The following is an 11889-nucleotide window of genomic DNA, read 5'->3' as shown; positions in this document are numbered from 1 at the left end:
GTGAGTGCTTCCACTACAAGAAGAAAACATAATCAATTGTAGATTATCATGTCAAGAAGGCAGATGAAGAGAATGGCACCGTGAAGACTAAAGGAGACAACCAATATAGTTGAAAGCAGAGTTGGAGTTATTCATGGTGACCATTGAGAAAGTGTGTTCTTTGATGCAAAAAATATCTAACATTGACTCATGGGTATTGGATAGTGGTGCCTCTTGTCACATGACCATTAAGAATTGTCTATATAGTTCTATGAAGCCTCTACAAGAATCCATCACTGTGACAATTGGAAATGATGCAAAATGCCTTGCTGAGGACACATATAATATTTCTTTTATTATTGCAAATGGTGAACTCAAGAGTCTTTCAAATGTGTTTTATGTTCCAGAGATTAATAGAAATCTACTATTAGTTGCTTCTATAACAGATCTTGGTCATGAGGTGAGGTTCACTAAGACATGTGTAGAAATTATCAATAGTGTTGGAAAAGTTGTTGACAAAGGAGAAAGGAGGAATAACTTGTATGATCTAAGCGCTCTTACACCCACAGTTGGTACGGGCACAAGTAAACTTTGGCATGAAAGATTTGGTCACATTGGTTTTGCAGTGTTAAAGGAGATGCATAAGCAAGGTATGGTTGTGCACCTACCTGCAGTAACTGAAACGAAGGAACAATGCGAAGCTTTGTATGATGGGCAAGCAATAGAGAAAGGCATTTCCACAATAAATTAAGAATAGAGCGAAGGTTCCTCTAGGGTTAGTGCATGCTGACTTGTGTGGTAAAATGCCTACAAAAGCCTTGGGAGAATCTCCTTATTTTATGTTAATTGTCGACAACTACAATAGGAAGATGTGGGTGTACGTCCTTTGTGATAAGGCTCAACCTTTTGGCGAGTTTAAAGAATGGCTAACTCTCTCTCTCTCTCTCTCTATAGATGCTCTATTAAGTCCCTCATCCCTAGGGATTTATTTGTTGCTATCATTGCTCGCCTCATATTTTGAGATTAAAGGGCTTGAGTGGGAGCCTTTTTTTTTAAAGGATTGGTTGCTTTCATCAAGTCCAACATCTAGAACAAGTGAAGCATTTTGGGTTTCCATTCTTAAATTAGTAGCATCAAGTACTTAAAAATACTATATTATCCTTAGTAAGAATACACATGGAAGATGATGTTAACTTTATTGTCTTGGTTGGGAGAGTTTGGCTGAGATTTGCTCAATAGCTCCATTATCTATGTCATAGTTAGTGCTCTCATAAGCTAGACTAATTTGCACAATACAAAAACCTTGTTCTCTTCATCTTGGCTAGCTATAATTGTACAATTTGAAAGGCAAGTGAAAGGTGGAAGCACGAGCAGAAGCAAGAAGGTACAAGAGCTATGGAGGCTCAAGCAAGAAGAGAGAGATTGGTGTGTGGAAACTCCTATAGTCACAATATCTGACTTTCCTTCCCTTATTCTATTTGCCACTAAAATAATAAAGAATAAGGTGACAATGATGGGCACCTACAAACTATAGTGTGTATGTGTGCAAGTCTTAAGAGGCTTGATTGTGTGTCAAAATCCTTATTTGAGGTCTTCCACGTTTCCATGTCATTCCTCACTATATTGATTCTTTTTCTATAAAACACTAAGCTTACCCTAGCCCTATATCAATCTTGCACTTCTCATCCACAGGCTTGCTAAGATAAGGTCATAGTCATGAAACTAAGCTTTCTTTTCCATAGATGGGCCTCTACATGCTTTCAAAACATGCTTATTGATTATGATTATTTTAGCATCTAGGTCCACTATTTCTCATCCAATTGCTTCTCATAGCACTATGATTGGGAGGATTGCATGCATTTTGGTTTCTTCTTATAGAGGATGGCTACTTATAGTGTTCTATTGGGAGCTAGAATTGTTAAGGGCAAGGATTGCTCTTCACTTTCTTCTTCTATGCCCTATCCCTCATTATTCCCTCCCTTTATTAGATCTCCTAATGATATGGTAACTAAGATTAAGACTATTTGAGCAATTTAACATGGGTTCGCTTCTTCAAAGTTGTGGTGCCTTGGTTTATCTTGTCTTGGTATTTCTTATCCTCATGGTCTAGGGAAGAGTTGATTTGATGGGTGTAGTGGGAGCTCATGCTCAACTGGCAAGACCCATGGACCACTTATTGCTCAAGTGTTTTAAGCGAACTCTAATGGCTATCTCTCACCTAGCTGACGCGCCTCTGATCCTATCGGTGACCGATGTAGTGAGCTTACCTTGATGCCAGAATGAGTGGCCTCCTCCCACAAGCACTTCAATAGCTCCACGATCCTAGTGGCAAGCTCAAGCAGCCTCATGCCTCCTTCGAGCTCCATTCTCCATAGCCGAGCGTGGGTCAAGAGAAGAGAAGAAGAAGAGACAAGACAACTAGAAGAGAATTGGGGAAGAGGACCTTGGCACTAGGATCGTAGTAGGGTCTAAGAGGGCTATGCAAAAGGATGGCAAGAGCGTAGCGCACATCATTAGACTAGCCATTGCACAACTATCTATGCTAGCATTGCGAAGTAGGGTCTTGCCTTAATAACATTCTAAGGAGCCTAAGGTAATTACAAGTTGTCAAGAAGGCGGGGTCTAGGCAAGAGCTGAATTCTGTGAGGAAGTGATCAATGGAGGCATACAAGTCTTGCTCAGAGAAAGTGAGCGCTTTCTCAAGCTTAGTGGCATTGACATTGTAAATTTTTGGGAAGTCATTTCAACCATGGATGTCTAGATTGAAGTCCACTTCTACCCTTCTAGGATATGGCATCTAGGTGGGGCTATTTCTCTCGAATGATAGGGTGTTGCAAAATGATATCCAAGCATCCATGTTGTTGTCCCAGATGCACCTTCTCTATCTTGGCTGGCACTCATAGCCCTTCATCATTCTGGGCACTTCCATGACCTTATTCTCCTAGTAGTCAGGAGCCTCCATTCCCCATAAGGTAGAATTATTCTCTCTTTTGACCACCTACATGTCTCCCAACCTTCTTCCTACATTAATCACCTCTTCCACAACCTTGGTTGATAACACTCTACTCGATGTAGTGGGGAATTAGAAATTAAAGTCAAAGGGGTCGTGGCCATTCTCTTTTTGTTCCCATACTATGAGTTTTGCATTCCACTCTACTGGGAAACAATTTTCTCATGGAGGAATGGGCGCTATTGGGGCCACTGCTGCTCGAGCTTTCAGTCTCCTTTGTGCCTGGAACAACATGTTTTTTCTCTTCCTTCTAATCTCTACTTTTCTTTCAACAGTGGTATCTACCTTTTGCTGTACTTCAAACTATGGAGAGGGGGGTTGTGGGACTAGTTCCTTGTCATGCTACCTCATTTCAAGGCTTGCCCCTGCTTCTTCAATTGGCCTTTGCATCTCCTCTCCCTTGTGTTATTGTGGCTCTACTTCCTTGGACCCTACTACTTGTGCTTGGATGTGTAGCTCGTATCTCAGAGCCTTGCTTGCATGGGCGATCACTAGCTTTCTCCTTAATGATTCAATGGCCTCTTCAAATTGTGTGGTGTCTAAGAGAGTGTTGAGAAAGGCACGTTGTTGGTGGTTTCCAAACTTATTTGCACGGCCTCTGCCTTGCTTTCTACTAACACCTTGTCACCTTCTGCAAGGGCTAGCTGGCTCACTAAGTCTCTCACTCTTCCTTCACTCCTGCCCACCCTTTCATCTGCTCTTCTTTTCATCTCTTACAAGCTTTCATTATGCCTTTGGGCTAAGGTCCTTATTCTTTTCTCTTGTTCCTCAATTTCTCTTTCTAATTGTTTATGCTCTTCTAGCTCCACATCCACCCTCTTCTCCAACTTGTCCATGTTTTCTTGGTACCTTTGGTCCCTCTCTTCTTCTCTGGTTGCAAGCTCCTCCATGGCGTCCTGGACCCTCTTCATTTGTCCTTCCAGCTCCTTTTATTGTAGGATCATGAGCTTGTACTCCCTTTGAAGTCCGATTAGCTTCATGATTCTCATCTTCAAGTTTTATTCAGTGTCTGTCTTCTTGCTCCTCCTTAGCCATGAGCTCCAGCTTTAGCTCACTTATTTTGCATTGATACCTAGCTACTTGGCGGGTTTTCTTGAGCTGGAAAGCCACTAATGCTTCTTTCTCTGCTTCTACCTCAGTCACATCCATCTTCTTTTCCTCCTTTGCTCTGTCTAGTTGGGAAAGGAGTTCCTTAACATAATCGCTATAATTTGTAGACGATGGCAGTGCTGTAAGGATAGTCGTTGTGGACGCTTCTACCCTCTACCTCTTAGGATCTTGTCATGATTCCGCATTTGCAGCTACCGATCTCTTTGTTCCCCATCACTGGGGTTCCTCCACTTGCACCTTGAGTTATCTCTTTATTGACTAGAAACTGCACCCAGGCCATAAGGTTACTGGCATCATTTGTGGTAGAAGTGCCTTGGGTGCGGTGGTAGGAAATAGGACAGGTGGAATGGGGTTAATCAAACCCTTGCCCTTTCCTTCTGCTACTAGGGGTGGCATGATTTTTGGTACTTGTTGGGAGCTTTTGTCCCCGAGCGTTCTTCTCCATGCAAGCTCATGGTAACCAGCTCCTCCTCTCTAGAGGGCTACTCACTGATAGGCAGATGGCCCTGGCTATGTCTTCTTCTTCTCTCCTTCCGAGCTCCTCCGCCTCTTCGTATTCTTTTTTTCTCATTCTTTCTTCTTCCACCTCCTTGGATTCCCTTTGGGCCTTGAGGTAGTCAACTCTTTCTTTCTTCCTTCTCTCCTCTTCTGCTCTCCTTTGGGGGGTACCCTTCTTTAACTTTGTGGCCCTTCGGTAGACCGTGTCTCCTATTGTCCTTCTTCATCACTCATGGTTCTCTCATTGGACTGTTCTTGCTCATGGTGGAGAGGGGACTTGTTTGGTGTTTCGCCAACTCCTTCATCATCTTGTGCTTCCCCCAATGCCTCTTTGATGATGGCCGTCAAGACCCCTCCAAATCCAATGATTGAGGCCTTAGACAATGACTTCTTCCCTGCCTTTTGGAGGCCGGGGACTCTCCACCTACAAGTCTTCCACTTGTAGCCAGTGCCTTAGCTGAAGTTTTGATGGTATTTCGCACGAAGTTGTTCAAGTTCACTTCATTGAAGGATTTGGCTCATCAATGAGTTGTACCTTTGGTTGGAAAACAAGGCATGCACCATTTTGGCCTGTAGCTGGACTTTGGGGTCGGGGATATCAACTAAGCTAATGCCATTGTTGGTGTGGACCACTACTTTGTCCATTCCTAGCATGTTGTACACATCCCTTTTTGGCCATCTTTCAACTTTGTTGGCCAGGCCCAATGCTCTCTCCACCAACTTCGGGGTCAACTTCACTTCTACTTGGTGGGTGGCCTCTCCTTGTCGCACAGTCACATTGTTGTGGTTCCTATTGAAGGTACAGAGGAACTCCGTGCACTTTTCGTAGTCCACTGCCTGGCCAACCTTCTCCACATACTTTTGTAACTTGCATTGATTCACGATTTGCCTTATGACCTGCTCCTCCATGACTACATCCTCCATATTCAAGATGTGCTTGAACTTGAATTGGTTGTAGGCCCTTATCTCCGCTGAGAGGCCATACCTTGCTTGCTCTTCCTCTGAAAATGGTAACTTGCTAGTTTTCTCATGTTGTGCCATTGTAGGTGCCTATCATGAAACCATAAGTCACCATTAGTATTCTTTAGGTAATTTTGTGGAAAGACACATAGGAAATGGAGAAAATGCTTATGGAAATTGAATTTCTTAACTACAGAAAGGGGTTTCTTTAAATAGTTTATGCATTCCTCAAAACAATTATGACCCTTTCCTTAATCATAAGTCGATTTTTATCCATTTTTTTTCACTTTTGGCCGCGTTAATTGAGGTTTAGGGTTTGTTTTTATGTTCCCCACCTTTTATGTTCCATACCTTACCCCCTAACCCATTTTGAGATGAGAAGGATCCTTCCTAGGATTAGAGGTTGAAGGGTGAAGGCTATGAGACACTTGCTCACATTGTTTCACCTCCACATGAGCCAAGCGTAGAAGTTCGAGTTGTAATCCATTTGAGCATGGTGGGCCATGTTGAAAAATTTGATGCTTACATGAGTGAGATAAGTGAGGACATCCATTAGGAAGTCATTGGAGTCTATTCTACTGGTAATGTATAGCTTCTCCTTAGTCAACATGCAATCTAAATAGGAGTGGGTCATGATGTGCTCTTCTAGGGGTCGGTTGCAGATGGTGGTCAATATCCTATAGGAGGTTGGAGGTACATAAGTTGGGTCATAATCCGAGGTTTTGATGGCACATCTCTGCTTAGTGTTGGTCATAATTTGGTAGCCCTCAAGCTCCCATTGAATTCGAAGAGCATACCATTTCTGCAATAAAGAGGAGTCATTGTTATAGCAAGCTACTTCAACTATTCAACTTCTTGGTCTATGTGGTAGGGGTTGTGATCTTATTATGCGAGGTGATGAGCCATATTTTCTATGCTTTCTTGCGAGAAATCTCGATGGCAATTAGCTCCTCAGCTACATGGGGAGCCTTAATGAATACAAATTCTAATTCTTCCCAAGAGCAAGGCAGTGTACGTACCTCCATGGCCAAAGGCTCTTCCAAAAGGCCTAGGTCTAGTTGGTCATAGCTTTTAGCAAGTGTAGTAAATGTAGTGTCCAAGGGTCAAAGGCAAGTGATCACATCATCACCCGTATTTTCAGCCAAGTCCAAGGCCAAGGTAAGAATATATCATTGCTCATAAGAGGGTTTTAGGCCGATGGGAGGCCGAGGTTTGACTGGGCTAGACAGTTCAACAGCTTGAGGATGTTGATGTTGGCTGCTTTTGAGGAAGTTGTGCAGTCACTTGTGCACTAGGCAAGTGTTGTGATGTACATGTTGTGTTGCTAGATGCTTGGGAGGCCTCGGGGGCACTAGCAGTGCTACATTGAGGTGGAGGGGCAGCATTGAGCTACAGCTTTGACTGGGAGACTTCGTGAGGTTCTACAGGTGTAGCGGGTTTGGGCTCTATGGGTTTGGCAGCTTGAGTTGTTCAAGATTTTGGTTTCTGATTTGTCATATAGGCTTGTGTGGGCAAGCTTGAGGGTTGTGCTTAAGTTATGCACTTGGCAGTCGTGGGTTTGGGTACCCATATCCAAGTGTTGCCCTCATAATAGCCTTGCACTTGCAATAAAGTCTTGGGGACCCAACGTGACTTGACCATTCATCTCGATGCCTATAGCTTCATCTCTGGTTTCCAAGTTTCGCGTATGAGTTCTTAGGCTTGCAAGGTCATGGTTGGTTGTTTCTTGGTGGTCGTCCTTGATGTTTAGGTATCCGTTTGAACTTGGGTTCATGGGCTTTGGCCTTTGTCTCTGTGGGTTGTTAACGTTGAGGCTTGGTGGGTTGTGCCAAGTCACAACCCCCTCCTTAGACTTGGTGGTGGGTCCCTCTATGGATGGCTTCACGGGGCTTGGATGGAGCTGCACTGCCCTTATTGAAAGCTGTCACGATGCGTACATTGTTGATGGCAAGGTGAATGCACTATGACTTATAGTCAGCATTACAATGCGCCTATTTTTTAAAGGCACACTCTAGCAGTGATTCCTTACCAATATCTTTTGTGTTTGGCAACACTTAAAAGATTATGGGTATGCTTTCAGACTCAATAGACACTACAAGGATTTGAGCTAGTAGCGACGCTGATTAGCGACGGGGGATAGTGGCGTCGCTATTGGCGTCGCTAATAGCGACGCTCCATAGGGAAAAAAAGCGGCCGAAACTGAGCGCGGTTTTCATTTTGCGTTTGCGGCTTGTGAGTTTTGAGAGCGAAAGCGAGGGAGAGAGCAACCATCATGAGAAAAGGAGAGGAAGAAGACTTGCCGCCGCCGCCGCTGTTGTTCGCGAAGGAGAGGAGGAGCCTTCATCGCAAAGAGGAGCGGCCCCACACTCGCCATATCTCATCAGTGAGTCTCCCTCTCTCTTTCTTTTGCTTGTTTAAGGTTTAAATCACTTTCTCTTTTGCTTATTTAGGAGAGGAAATGAGAGAGAAAGAGAGGGAGAGGGAGAGGGAGAGGGAGGAAATGAGAGAGGGAGAGAAAGAGAAAGAGAGGGAGAGGGAGGGAGAGGGAGAGTGCATTCTCTCTCTCCCTCTCCCTTTTGCTTGTTTTATATTTAAATCACTTTCTTTTTTGCTTGTTTAGGAGAGGAAATGAGAGATTAAGAGAGAAAGAGAGGGAGAGGGAGAGAGAGGGAGAGGGAGAGAAAGAGAAAGAGAAAGAGAAAGAGAAAGAGAGGGAGAGGGAGAGGGAGGGGGAGGAAATGAGAGAGGGAGATAAAGAGAAAGAGAGGGAGAGGGAGGGAGAGTGCATTGTCTCTCTCCCTCTCCCTTTTGCTTGTTTAATGTTTAAATCACTTTATTTTTTGCTTGTTTAGGAGAGGAAATGAGAGAGAAAGAGAGGGAGAGAAAGAGAGGGAGAGGAAGGAAATGAGAGAGGGAGAGAAAGAGAAAGAGAGGGAGAGGGAGAGGGAGAGGGAGGGAGAGTGCATTCTCTCTCTCACTCTCCCTCTTGCGACCTCGATTAGCGACGGCAGATAGCGGCGAGGGAGAGGGAGGGAGAGTGCATTCTCTCTCTCACTCTCCCTCTTGCGACGCCGATTAGCGACGGCGGATAGTGGCGTCGCTATTGGCGTCGCTATTTGCGTTGCATTTGCGACGCTCCATAGGGAAAAAAAAGCGACTGAAACCAAGCGCGGTTTTCATTTCGCGTTTGCGGCTTGTGAGTTTTGAGAGCGAGAGCGAGGGAGAGAGTGACCGTCGTGAGAGAATGAGAGGAAGAAGACTTGCTGCCGCCGCCGCCGCCGCCGCCGTTGTTCGCAAATAGCGACGCTCCATAGGGAAAACAAGCGACCGAAACCGAGCGCGATTTTCATTTCGCGTTTGCGGCTTGTGAGTTTTGAGAGCGAGAGCGAGGGAGAGAGTGACCGTCGTGAGAGAAGGAGAGGAAGAAGACTTGCTGCTGCCGCCGCCGCCGCCATTATTCACGAAGGAGAGGAGGAGCCTTCATCGCAAAGAGGAGCTACCCCACGCTCGCCATATCTCATCGGTGAGTCTCCCTCTCTCTTTCTTTTGCTTGTTTAAGGTTTAAATCACTTTCTCTTTTGCTTGTTTAGGAGAGGAAATGAGAGAGAAAGAGAGGGAGAGGGAGAGAGAGAGAAAGAGAAAGAGAGGGAGAGGGAGGGGGAGGGGGAGGAAATGAGAGAGGGAGAGAAAGAGAAAGAGAGAGAGAGGGAGGGAGAGGGAGAGTGCATTCTCTCTCTCCCTCTCCCTTTTGCTTGTTTAATGTTTAAATCACTTTCTTTTTTGCTTGTTTAGGAGAGGAAATGAGAGATTAAGAGAGAAAGAGAGGGAGAGGGAGAGGGAGAGAGAGGGAGAGAAAGAGAAAGAGAAAGAGAGGGAGAGGGAGAGGGAGGGGGAGGAAATGAGAGAGGGAGATAAAGAGAAAGAGAGGGAGAGGGAGGGAGAGTGCATTCTCTCTGCCTCTCCCTTTTGCTTGTTTTATATTTAAATCACTTTATTTTTTGCTTGTTTAGGAGAGGAAATGAGAGAGAAAGAGAGGGAGAGAAAGAGAGGGAGAGGGAGAGGGAGGGGAAGGAAATGAGAGAGGGAGAGAAAGAGAAAGAGAGGGAGAGGGAGAGGGAGGGAGAGTGCATTGTCTCTCTCCCTCTCCCTTTTGCTTGTTTAATGTTTAAATCACTTTATTTTTTGCTTGTTTAGGAAATGAGAGAGAAAGAGAGGGAGAGGAAGAGGGAGGGGAAGGAAATGAGAGAGGGAGAGAAAGAGAAAGAGAGGGAGAGGGAGAGGGAGGGGGAGTGCATTCTCTCTCTCACTCTCCCTCTTACTTGTTTAATGTTTGAATCACTTTCTTTTTTGCTTGTTTAGGAGAGGAAATGAGAGAGAAAGAGAGAAAGAGAGGGAGAGGGAGAGAAAGAGAGGGAGAGGGAGGGGAAGGAAATGAGAGAGGGAGAGAAAGAGAAAGAGAGGGAGAGGGAGAGGGAAAGGGAGGGAGAGTGCATTTTCTCTCTCTCTCTCCCTTTTGCTTTTGGAGAGTGTTAAGATATATTGTGAGAGGGAGAGGAAATACGAGAGAAAGAGAAAGAGAGGGAGGGAGAGGGAGAGAAAGAGAAAGATAACATATATTGGAATGATAGCATATCCATGATTATGGTAATGGTATCCACTTTACTTTTTTTATGGGTACCATTACATCGACTCCTTAAGGGGGCTAAACATTAGTCATACCGTTTATAAAGTCTAATTAGGAGATTTAAGATGCACGATAATAGACTTATCGATAATGGTATGTAATGTGCTTTGCCATGGGCCACGTACATTGGTGACTCTTTAAGATGGTTTAAAATTGGTCATGTCCTTCATAATGTCCAAGTAGGGGATCTAATTGTGATATGCATAATTCGTTGTTTTTGTATTAACTTTATAGGCATAACAAATTAGAAATCATGCCAACTAGTGCAGCTTCCTCGCGCTCCTTGGGTTTTGTCCACCAAAGAAGAGCGCATTGTGAAGCAAGTAATCAAGTCTATCCGCACTCCGACGGGTATGATGCGTTCTCTCAGGTCCTCATTTTCTAAAGATGACCAATTGTCGGGGCTAAAATCACATGATTGGCATAAGATATGTCAGGTTTGTGAACAAAATGGATTGTAATTAGCGTGGGCATTTTGCAATTTGAAAAGTGGCCATTATTCATAATGCTTTCTCATTTGTGGCAGTTTGTCCTACCGATCGCGATCGCAGGATGCCTTACTCCAGAAATTCGCGGGGCCATTTACAAGTTGTCGACTTTGGTGCAATGGATCTCACAGAAAGAGATTAAGACGTCCTCTATTGAATCCACGAGGCGGGGAGCAGTGGAGACAGTCTGTCTCTTTGAGAAATACCTGCCCACTAGCATGCTCACGATACAAGTTCACCTTCTTGTGCATCTTGTGGACGAAGTGGAGATTGTTGGACCTATCCATACGCGATGGATGTTCTTCCTGGAGCGCTTCATGAAAACCCTGAAAGGCTTTGTGTGACAACGAGCTCGTCTAGAAGGTAGCATGGCGGAAGGTTGGTTGGTGTCAGAGGCGTTAGTGCATATCTCACAATGGCTACCAACGGTGGAACCAGACAATGAAATGCTATGGACGCTGAAGGACGATGATAAATTGACTGGAGATGTGGTGGCTGGAAATGGGGTAGAAAAAAGAATGGATGCCTCAATGGAAGAGAAGGTGAATCGCTTTTGTATGTTGCACCATGCCTCCATGGAGACGTGGCTGGTCAAGTACCAGATTGCAAGGCAAGATCAAGAGGAAGCGCGAGCTGAATTCCGATGCAGTACACATCATCGACCGATTCGATATCCCGAAGGCATGGAGGAGATGCCACGGTTTATGTCAACACGATGGTTGCATGGAGCCTTGACCGCAGCATCCAGCGAAGGGACAGAGGTCTCAATGGAGGAGTGGGAGTTCTCGAGGGGATGTAGTCCAACGGTGATGAGGGGTTTAGAATATGTCGTATCTAAATTTTATATGTGACATCTAATTTGAGTGTTTCAATGTACAGTACAAAATATATAGTGCAGCGTGGTCGCGCGGACGGCATTTTCGCGTGGAGCATATTGACAAAATGCGCTCCACAATGGACTGTGGTGTCATGGCAAGGTTTGAGCAAGAGAGCCGGCGACGAGCAACGGATCCAAACACGGTTGTGGATGAGATGGAGTATTTTGGGAACTTGCAAAGTATTATTACGGTGGATTACCATAGCTTCTCCATGATAATATTCGATGTGCAGTGGTTCAAAGTGGTACTTGGAGGAGCTGGAGCAACAGTTCAACGAGGTCC

Source organism: Lygodium microphyllum, chromosome 13 (genome assembly GCF_053477565.2).
Source record: "Lygodium microphyllum isolate KBCC chromosome 13, Lygodium_microphyllum_v1.1.10, whole genome shotgun sequence".
NCBI classification, from domain to species: domain Eukaryota; kingdom Viridiplantae; phylum Streptophyta; class Polypodiopsida; order Schizaeales; family Lygodiaceae; genus Lygodium; species Lygodium microphyllum.
The sequence above is the reverse complement of the archived record's forward strand: the minus strand, read 5'-3'. Positions refer to the sequence as shown.